Below are 11,080 nucleotides of genomic sequence, written 5' to 3'. Positions count from 1 at the left end.
GGAGTTCCTTATATATTTTGGATATTAACCTCATACCAGATACATGTTTGCAAATATTTTCTCCCATCCCATAGGTTGCCTTTTCACTCTGTTTCCTTTGCTGTGCAGAAGCTTTTTAGTTTGATATAGTCCCACTTGTCTATTTTTGTTTTTGTTGCCTGTGCTTTTGGTGTCATATGCAATAAATCATTACCAAGACCAATGTTATGAAGTTTATTCTTATGTTTTCTTCTGAGAATCTGGACTTCTAGGCTTTAATCCATTTTGAGTTGATTTTTTCATATGGTAAAATAGCAAAGTCAAATTTCACTCTTTTGCAAATGGATATTCATTTCTCCTAGCACCATTTGTTGAAGAGACTCTTTTCCCATTGTGTAGTCTTGGCACCCCTGCTGAAGATCATTGGACCATATACATGATTTTATTTCTGGGCTCTCTATTTTGTTGCAGTGGTCTATATGTTTTTATGCCAGTATCATACTATTTTGGTTACTGTAGCTTTGAAATATGTTTTGAAGTCAGAAGTGTAAAGCCTCCAGTTTTGTTCTTCTTTCTCAAGATTACTTTGGCTATTCAGGCTTTTTTGTGGTTCCATATGAATTTTTGGATTGTTTTTCCTATTTATTAAAAAAAGAGCCATGGAATTTTGATAAAGATTGCATTGAATCTGTAGATTGCTTTGGGTGTTATGGACATTTTAACAATATGAACTCTTCCAATCCATGCACATGGGATGTCTTCCCATTAAATTGTGTCTTCTTTCATTTCTTTCAGTGATGTTTTGTATTTTTCAGCGTACATGTCTTTCCTCTCCATTGCAAATACCTTATCTTTCTTCATAGTTTAACCCCTCCTTGACTATGTTATATTAGTTTTTGTCTTTCTCTTCCCAGTAAAATATTAGCCCCATGAGCACGCATGGATCCAAGTTTTATAAAACCTGAAGCTTTTGTGAGTCCTTTTGAAGAAAAAAAAATGCAAAATTAAGAATGTAAATGGGGTACAAAATGAATAGCTACTTAATATAATAAAAGAAACCTTTTTAGGGCTCCTGGGTGGCTCAGCTGGTTAAGTGACTGCCTTCGGCTCAAGTCATGATCCTGGAGTCCCGGGATCGAGTCCCACATCGGGCTTCCTGCTCAGCAGGGAGTCTGCTTCTCCCTCTGACCCTCCCCCCTCTCATGTTCTCTATCTCATTCTCTCTCTCAAATAAATAAATAGAATCTTTTTAAAAAAAGAAATCTTTTTAAAGCTGACAAATAGAAAATTCCTGTTTTTATTAATTAATTGCCTGTCACATTTCTGTGCTTTTTTTCTATATTTTTGGCTGCATATTTATTTGACTGCTCCTGTATGTAACAATAATTTTGTAATTATTGAGATAATAGAAAAATAATTCAGTCTTTCTTCTAGCATGGTTTGACAGTAATTTTATTTGTCTGACGATTGGAGAAAGGTTTCTTAGATAGCTTCTGACCTTGTATGTTTCAGATCTTGTTTCTCCTCATCTAGTCACGAACGTTTGGTGCTGGCCATTGTAGGACACATTTTATTTCATGGTATGTCCTCTGGACCTGTAACTTTGTGTCCTATGGTAGATAAAATATCACAGTAGGTAATAGAAGTATTCTAAGAAGCCATTCCTATGTTAAAACGGCTAAGTAACTCTATCCAGAAGTGACTGCATACCATCTATATACATCCTACTAAAACCCAGGACATATATTCCTAACTCAGTTTCTCTGTACAAGGATTCTCAAAATATTTTCTGCCATTCAAATGCCATCTGATATGAAGGGAAATATGATGGTGGAAAACTGAGATGGAAAGAGACAACGTTCTTAACCAGTTATAGCTAAAATATCTTCTGCAAATTTTATAAAATTGATAAAATATATAAAGCAGAATAACATATTTCTACGGCCCCTTGGGGCCTTAGAAAAAGTTCATACAAGTGAGAAGCATGAAGCTTAAGTTTCATCAACTTCATAGTCCCTGTCTGTATGAGTGGAGGACTTTGTTTTTGTTCACAGCTGTATTCTTGATACCTAGAATAGTGCCTTACACAAAGGCGTATTGTAAGCACTCAATAAGTATATGTTAAAAGAGAGGAAAGAAGGAAGGAAGGAAGGAGAGAAGGAAGGAAAGAAAGAAGGAAAAGAGGAGAAGAGGAGTAGTTCTTTGCATAATTTCATTACAGAAGTATAATGTGGTTTCCTCATACTTGGCAGAAAATAACTCATTAAAGTTATTTCCAAGGAAGGAAAATGCAATTGGGCCAAATGAGGTAATCTAGGATCCTAAACTCCACATATTAAGATGATATGTCAATATAAGGAGGTAATCTGGACTCAGAAGTAGGGAGAACTATGAGATGGCCCAGGAGAGAAAGGTTCTGGATAGAAACTTGGGTAGAGTCAAAAGAAGAAACTGAAGTTCCATGGAGGGTTTACATACATATGTCCATCGAAGCAGACATCTCTAGAAAATGTTGGGGTACTGCAGGCTTCTTCTATTGACTCTGGAAAAGCCAATGTTGTTGATAAGTCACATAGCTGTGTGTCCACATTGCCTCCTCAATTCTTCTTAGGGTTAATATTCAATAGCCACTGACCACTCTGTAGTTAGAATATAGTTATATTTCTATAAATGTTGGTAAACAGTAACTTCCCCAGTTTCTCTGAGACTTGACCATGGTCACCCCAGTCTCTCCTCTGGGATCCCCCAGACCTCCCCACAAACCAGCAACCAAAGGAATAAGTCTAGGAGTGACATCCTGCTTCAGCCATGAGTTTCATTGGCCATTGCCTACACTGTGCTCACTGTAAAATCTTTTGCATGTAATCCCAGTTCCACTAAGCAATCCACATAGCTGCATGGGAGAAATCGTGATCTGGGAGGAGGCATAGTCTCACCTCTGGGTATCCTGTGGGTTAGTCTAAGAAAAGAGTACTACAACCTTATTGCTTAGATTGATTGATTTCCCTGGAGTTGAGCTTTTCCAGGGTGGAGCATTGGACAGGTAGTCAGCTTCCCATCAAACCACACAAAGGGCATAAGTCAGGTCTATTCTGGTCACTGTAAGATTTCCAGCAACTAGTACAGTGATGGCACATAGTAAGTATTCAATAAACATTTTTTTATTAGAACATGAACGTAAAAAAGGAAGTAGAATCTTGAAAGGTCTAGATCTGTTAAGATGATCTAAAATCTTGGGGGAAAAAAATCATTGAAAGTTTTCCCTGGTATTCAAGGGGGGAATCTGAGGCTTGACAGATTGAAGATCCTACCCAAATAACGATGAATTATTAACAGAACTGGTTGTAGAACCCTTGCCTCTTATATCTCCATCCAATGCTCTTTTCATTACACTGAGCTGTCTCTCTTAACTCCAAGGAATCAGGTAATCGTACTTTGAATTTCTTGTAGCACAGAAAAATTCAGAGATATTCAGTACTGTCACCCACATGGGAATTGGAAGATTTAAGTAAACTCCAGGATTACATGAGGAAGAAATCTCATATTACAGCTGCAGCTGATTTTGCTTTCCTCCTATTCTTGGAACTGGTGGGCAGGGTGAAGTCATGAGTTTGAGCAGAGTGGGAGAGTTTGGAACAGCCACCATGAATGTGTGAAAGGAAGTCAACAGGAGTTAAAAAGATTGCTGAGAGCTGAGAGAATGAGGTTGACATTAAATAGGATGACTGTGTGTGGACCTACTCAGTACGGTGGATGAATTTTCTCAGCAATGTTGTCAGCAATAAAGAATTATCCTTCCCAAAATGTCAATAGTGCTGAGTCTGAGAAACCCTGCCCTAGAAACATTTTAAGTGTATAATGGCCACATGTGGCTAGCAGTTACTATATTGAACAGCACAAATATAGAACATCTCCACCATTGCAGAACATTGTACTGGACAGCTCTGGTCCAGAAGATTTTCAAGGTCCTTTTTACCTCTGAGGTCCTAAGCAATCAGTGAAAGAAAAGAGGAAAAGAGCAAGATAGTAAGAATGCTGGGAGGAAAAAAAAAAAAAGGCAAAAGAATGAATGGATCTGTCTTTAGAGGCATCAATTACCAGTTACTGCGACTAAACATGTATAATTCATATATGGAACAGAGAGCCCATATTTTGATTCTGGTTCACAAAAAAAAAAGTGTACTGTTTGGATCAAATTAACTGTTGACTAAAATTAACTAAGTATGTTGACAAACTAAATGCCACCTGGGAATCTATACTGTGGCTACTTGTCTGACTAGTTCTTTGTCTCTTTCTTGTTTTCCTCCCACTGCTATAGCTATAAATGCAGTGCCCTACCTCTTTTCTGGGCAGAGAACATATGAAGTGAAAGTTGTCTTTAGAGTGAAAGAGGCGGTAAATAGGATTTACATTTAATAATATCCCCTCAGCTTTAATAATGATTGGTTTTGATTCTCTCTTTGGGGACCGAAATAAAACACCTTCCTGCTCATACCACACCTGTGTCTAATCCTGGGCACCTGACTCCTGGAGGAAAATGAGATGTCTTTAAATATCTCAATGGCTTCCAGGCTGAAGGAGAAATGTTTTTTTAAAGTATCCAATATTAGAAAAAAAGAAAAGTGATTATTGGATATTTTTTTGGTGGAATGCTGGGAATTGTCAGATGGATTCTTAATGTATTAATTAATTCTTATAAGGGTATGCACCTTTGATTGGTTTTCTAATAGAAAAATTATCTTCTAGAAAACCACTTGTGATGCAAATGACTCTTGTCTATAGCACAGATAAATTTTATCTGTTGAGATATAATTGATTTCCCTCTGGTAGAATAGATAAAAGTAAAGCTTTAAATTTATTGCCCTGTAAGATATTAACCAGTTTTGCATTTATTAGCATATTCACTTTAACATTCATTTGGCTAACTTGACTATATAAATCTGTCTTCATATTTTCCTTAGTATTGGTTTTAACATCTCACTCTTTACTCATTAATAGATGGGTTGAATAAAATCCTTGACATATGTTCATTTTATATTTCTGTGAGAGCCATGTATACTTAAAAGAAATCTAACTTAGTCAAGTAATGCTCCTGGATCAAACGGGTTCAGTGGAAGCCACAGATTTTTACCTTACCATAATGAAGAACTTACCAAGACTGTGTGCTCATTATCTTCCAACTGATTCTCATGTTTACTCACAACCCAGCTCTGTGCCCTGGGAGGTTGATTTTTATGAATTATATCAATAGACTCTCCTCCCCCAAGGCTGCGACTAGATGAAGCAAGAGAGGCACCTAAGGCAGGGCATTTAAGGAGGCACTCCCTCCCAGGGCTGATGGCTGCGGTTGCATGGCTCTGACAGGAAGTGTCTCCCTGTACGGTGTGCACTAGACACCCCGCTTGCCTCACTCTGGGCCCTCACTGGTCTCCATCACTGTACTGGACAGCTCTGGTCCAGAAGATTTTCAAGGTCTTTTCTACCTCTGAGGTCCTAAGCAAATCAGTGAAAGAAAAGAGGAAAAGAGCAAGACAGTAAGAATGCCTGGAGGAAAAAAATAAAAAAAGGCAAAAGAATGAATGGAACTGTCTTTAGTGGCATCAATTACCAGTTACTGCCACTAAACATGTATAATTCATATATGGAACAGAGAGCCCATATTTTGATGGGCTCATGCTGCAGTTGCATGGCTCTGACAGGAAGTGTCTCTTTTTATGTTGTGCACTAGACACCCCACCCACACCCTTAACTCCAGACTTTTGATTGATTTTAGACAATGGGAGGTGCTAAAGGCACCAGAGGGCAAAAGGAAAGTGAGGTCCCAGGGTACTCATTTTTACTCTGGCTTCCTCCTTGGGATGTAACCATAGGCTTGCATCCCACGTTCCTCTCCCTGTCTGCATTCCTCTAATCCCTCCTTCCCTTCAGCCTGTAGACCTAGGGTGGTTACTAGCTCTGAGGCCCTATGCCATCCTTGTAGTTTCCTTACAGAGCTGATGCCTTGGTAAGTAGGCCCTTATTAAGTTCTCAAATTATCCACTTTGGTTGTGGATAATTTTGACCATCTGATTCCTGTCAGGTCCCTGGGTGATACACAATTAGCAAGTCCTGAAAATGGCATGGACTGTTTTGAGAAGAATGGCTTCTCTGCCTGCTAGAGATGTTCAAGCCAAGCTGGAGGGTCAGTGTACACCAAAGCCATGAAGGAGTTCTCTGCTCTGGAGGAAGGCATAATTATGGGACTATGATTTTCTAAATATGGAGACTGCACAGTCTCACACGCACAAAAAACTGTACTGTGTGTGTGTGTGTGTGTGTGTGTGTGTGTGTGTGTGTGTGTGTGGTGTTTGTAGGAGCGATGGGAATAGGGAAAGAAAAGAAGAAGTAAAATGGGACTTTATCGCCTTGCTAACAAATATGTAGTCAAGGGAGATTTGTTGGTGGTACTAGGAAGGAACACCTTGGTTAGTAACAGAGAGTAGTGGAGTTAAAAGAGAGATTTTGCTGGATCATCTGTGTCAAAATTAGCAGAATTTTAGGTCTCTTCTTTTGAAATGTGAGTACCTGGTTGTGGACTCCTGGTAAGAGTATGCGCATCTTATAGTACTCAGGTATAGATTTATTTTTTTTACAGGTATAGATTTAAATTGGGTATACTGTCTCTTACTCCATGTAGCAGGAAGAAAAGTTTCCAGATGTGCAGCTTACAGTATGGCCAAGATGGTGAAATGTCATCTCAGATTTAAAGCACAATGCATATTCTCCAGAAAGGCATTCCTTGGGGGCAGCTAACCCATGTTAAATTTCTAGTCACCATGCTGAAACAAGTAGGAGCCTCGGTTCAGCCCAGGCTGGTGTCTTAGGAGCTGGGGTCAGCATGGAAATAGATGAGGACCAGGGTATTAGACTCTGAGTTCCAGGAAAGTGTGGCTCAGGGAGCAAGGGAAGATTGAAGACGTGCAAACAGTTTAAATCCCCCCGGCAGTTCTCTCCTTGCCCCCCATCTACATCCACACTCAAAGTTATGTGATGGAATCAATGTCTTTGAAAACAGATCTTTTGGGAAAGTACATTGGAAAATGTATGTGGGAATTTGAGGAGGGCTAACAGATAATGTCCATCTTCCTCACTGGAGTTTGAAAGCAACAGAGAGATAAATGCAGCAGGTAGGTTGATGGCAGTGATAACATAGTCATAACCTAGTTTGAGCTGTTTGGAGAACATGGCTTGGGTTTGAACGCTAAGTGAACTGGTTTAGGACTATTTTCTGCCCCCCCGTCTTCAACTGTGAGATTGCCCACCCAGTGGAACATTTGAGTCTGCACAGCAGGTGCACTGCATTTATTGCTGCTTCCTTTGAATTGGGGCAAGAAGGGAAGAAAATAATCAATTCCTTAGTGCTTAGAGTCTTTTAATAGATTAGTCCTACCAGTCAAGAAACTTGGGCTAATCACTACCACCCTTAATGAGGCATCTCACTCCTCCTCAATGGGGAAAAGTGAATAATGAATGGAGCAGAAGACCATGGATATTGCCATGAGGAAGTCCCACTCTCCACAGGGAAACATAAGGAGCAGGGAAATAAGTATTTTTCCCTAACTTGACCTATTGAACTTAGTCATTAAGGTTAGGGTCAATCAGGGATGTGGAGAGGAGATTTGTAGCTATCAGGGAAGCTCTATTCCTTACCTTTTGTGAGATTGCACCTTTTTGAATTCTCCTAGGAATGTTGGTCAATAATGTGAATTTTGCATCCAGAAGACTCTAAACTATACATTAATCCTTACATTAACTAAATTAGCTCCAGGACCATGATGCATCAAAATAAAAATTTCATTTACTATTTTATTTCCATTCTCACATTATGGCCAGGCCATTGCCCAGTATGATTCATCAGAGGCTCTGTTATGAGATTAACATACTCCAACAATAAAATGCTAACAACATAGAGATACTGGATTTTAAATATAAACCCCCTCCTACTATAAAATTCCTCATGAAAATTCAAAAATTAAGGTCAAAATGACAGTATGTTAGAAGGTGGAAGAGGGTCAGTACTGAATCCTTCAGACTAAGAAGTTACTTTAATACCAAAAAACAAAGCAAGCCACTCCATATTATTTATACAGAGTTTTATTCAGGGTAATTTACTGACAGGGACAATCAGGCTGGTGGACAGACGATCCAGGTGTTACTACACAGCTATTATCTGCTCCATAGTCTCTGCTCATTCTCTGTACCTTCACCCCCAGCTTTTATGGAGTGAAGGACATGGTGGTGAGGACACAGGGTAGTTATCTAAAGTGGTGCCATCTGGGGGTACAGGGGTGGCTCAGTCGGCTAAGGGTCTGTCTTCAGCTCAAGTCATGATCTCACGGTTCTGGGATAGAGCCTTGCTTCTGGCTCCCTGCTCAGCAGGGAGTCTGCTTCTCCCTCTCCCTCTGCCCCTCCCCCCACCATGCTCACACTCTCTCTCTCAAATGAATAAATAAATTTAAAAAAATCTTTAAAAAAATAAAATAAACTGGTGCCCTCTGTGCACCCGAGGGGAGAACAAGATGGAGGGCCAAAGATAGAGTCAGCATTCCTACATTGTGTTAGTCTGTTCTTGTTGTGGAAATAACTCCATTATTTTAGTGATTTACAACATCAAAATATTATTTTTTGATCATGTTACCTGAAGGCCATGGGTTCGCTGAGGCTCTTCTGGGCTTTGCTTAGCTGACCAGGGCTCCAAATATCTTCTCATACTAGCACCCAGGCTCAAAGCGTGACTACTACCTGAGACACGCTCTTCTGATGGTGGAAGATGGGAGCAAAGCTAAATCACTTGAGTCATGTGTGCTCATATTTTATTGGTTAAAGTAAGTATCATGACCAAGCCCAAGTCAGTGGAGCAAGGAAATACACTCCAGCTATGCAGAAGCGTGTCAAAGGCAAGGAGGAAGTAATTGTGAACAAATCTGAAATACTGTAAACAGTAGTAGTTCAAATTTTTGCCCTTATGATTTGAAGTCTCCAACCTCCACTTTTTTTTTTAATATTTATTCGAGAGAGAGAGAGAGAGAGTGGGGGGAGGGACAGAGGGAGAGAATCTTCAAGCAGACTCCTGGCTGAGTGTGGAGACCCTAGGCAGGGTTCGATTTCACAACCCATGAGATCATGACCTGAGCAGAAACCAAAAGTCAGATGCTCAACTGACTGAGCCACCCAGCTACCTCTCCAACCTCCACTTCTAACCCATCTTTCTTATCTTCTCTTCTGCCATGTCTCTCTGACTTCTGCATTCTTCTGCTTTAAGGGGTCATATGATTACATTGAGTCCACCAGTAATTCAGAATATTCTCCATATTTTAAGGTCAGATGGTTAGCAACCTTAAATCCGTCTATAAAGTCCTTTCACAGCAGTATCTAAATTAGTGTTTGACTGAATAACAAGGGGTGTGAATCTTGGGGAGATATTTTTGGAATTCTGCCTACCACACTGGCTTCAATAATAAAGTAAGAAAAATGACTTGTGAATTCATCTAGTCTTAGTTCCTGTCATCTAGGAAATTAGCCTATTCCAAATATCCATTCCTAGTGGTCAATTCTGATTATGTCCTTTTTGATTGGAGATCACCCATTTTTTCTAGATTTTTCAAATTTATTGGAATAAGTCTTCATGTAATATTTCTTCTGATGCTTTTCCTTTCTTCTATATCTATGGTTGTTTCTTTTCTCATTCATAATCTTATATTCCTTTTTTGCTCCTTTCCTTTAAATCAGGCTTGAGGAGGACTTATGCATTTTAGTGTATTTTAAAAACAAATACACGAAATAACTATTGCTTTTATTTATCCTTTTATACAATTTTTATTTCTACTTAAGTATTTTTAGTGTTTCTCTGTATTAATTTCTTATTCATAATTTCTTGTGGTTTATTTTATACTTTTTATATTTTCCTGAGATGAGAACCTTGGGATCCTTTTCACTATATCTTTTTCAGGAAAAAAGAGAAGGAGAAGGAGGATGAGAAGGAGGAGGAAAAGGAGGGGAGAAAAATGAAAACTTGACATTTTTTTTTGAACTAGCTTTTGCTGTTGTGCAAAATGTTTTGGAATGAAATGGTTTCTTTTTCATTCTCTACCTTACAATTTGAGTTTTGATTTCTTCTTCATCCCTTCTTTATTTTCAAATAGTAAATAAATTTGGATTTCACTTTCTGTTTATTCTTAACTTTATTGAATTATTTTTTTACAAGTCTCTACATTTATTTTTAAAAAAGAATATTGGGTGTTTCTGTGTAGCCCACAATATAATCAATTTTCTATGAACAAACCCCCAAATCTATTTTCCTCTGTTTCAAAGAAAGAGGTCTATATCCATTACATCAACTTTATTAATTGCATTATATAATTACTCTGCATCCATACTTTTTGTTTTGTTTTGTTTTATCTGTTTAACTCTGGGAGAGATGAACTGAGGCCTTCCACTATAGTTTTATTTTTATTACATTCTCCTGGGGTTTCCAGTAATTTTTACTTTATATATTAGCCACTTTCTTCTTTGGCATGTACATAGTGCACCAAAGATGCTGTTTTCATATATTGTGCTTTTATTATTACATAAGGTATAAGGTCTTATTTATTATTTTTAACCCTAAATTTTAGTTTATCTGATATTAATAACGCCACTCCCACTTATTTTTATTTCATTGGTCTGATATCTCTTTACCCACTCCTTTATTTTCAAGATTTCTTTATTGCTTTAACTATATTTCTTATAAACGGTATATAGTTAAGTGCTATTTTTTAAATTCAGTCTGAAAGTCTTGTCTTTTAATGGGAAAATTCAACCTATAAAAACATAATGATACTTGATTTCAATATTTTTATGATTTATTTTATATTTGTTTTTTCATTTTCCTTCCTTGTTTTTTCATATTAATCAAATTTCCCCTTTTCTTTGGGAGTCTTATGATATATTCTATTCAATTAATCATTAATTCTATCAAGATTATGATCGAAGGTAATAACAAATCCCACCAGTATCTTAAAGAAAATAGTATAGTGAGTGTGCAAGTGTGGTATATAGTGTGCTGTGCTTGAATCTCCTTAAG

General features: G+C 38.1%; 1 protein-coding gene across 3 annotated transcripts in view; it reads right to left on the bottom strand.

Moving 5' to 3' along the window:
• Positions 1–358: 358 nt before the first annotated feature.
• Positions 359–11,080, bottom strand: part of CUNH1orf141 (chromosome unknown C1orf141 homolog) — a 59,557-nt gene continuing 48,835 nt past the window's right edge. Inside the window, exons 11-13 of one of the 3 annotated variants that reach the window (XM_073896008.1) lie at positions 2,458–2,618; positions 1,478–1,589; positions 359–958 (exon numbers count right to left, since the gene is read on the bottom strand). The gene's annotated coding sequence lies outside the window, so the exon portion shown is untranslated. Of the gene's footprint in view, positions 959–1,477; positions 1,590–2,457; positions 2,619–8,584; positions 8,776–11,080 lie in introns of those variants that run through there. The other 2 variants (XM_073896009.1, XM_073896010.1) reach the window with 2 other exon arrangements.

The sequence above is a fragment of the Callorhinus ursinus genome, unplaced genomic scaffold (genome assembly GCF_003265705.2).
Source record: "Callorhinus ursinus isolate GAN/ISIS: 27379988/994484 unplaced genomic scaffold, GSC_fseal_2.0 scaffold9, whole genome shotgun sequence".
Classification (NCBI taxonomy): Eukaryota; Metazoa; Chordata; class Mammalia; order Carnivora; family Otariidae; genus Callorhinus; species Callorhinus ursinus.
Note: the sequence above shows the minus strand (reverse complement) of the source record. Positions and strands in the feature narration are given on the sequence as shown.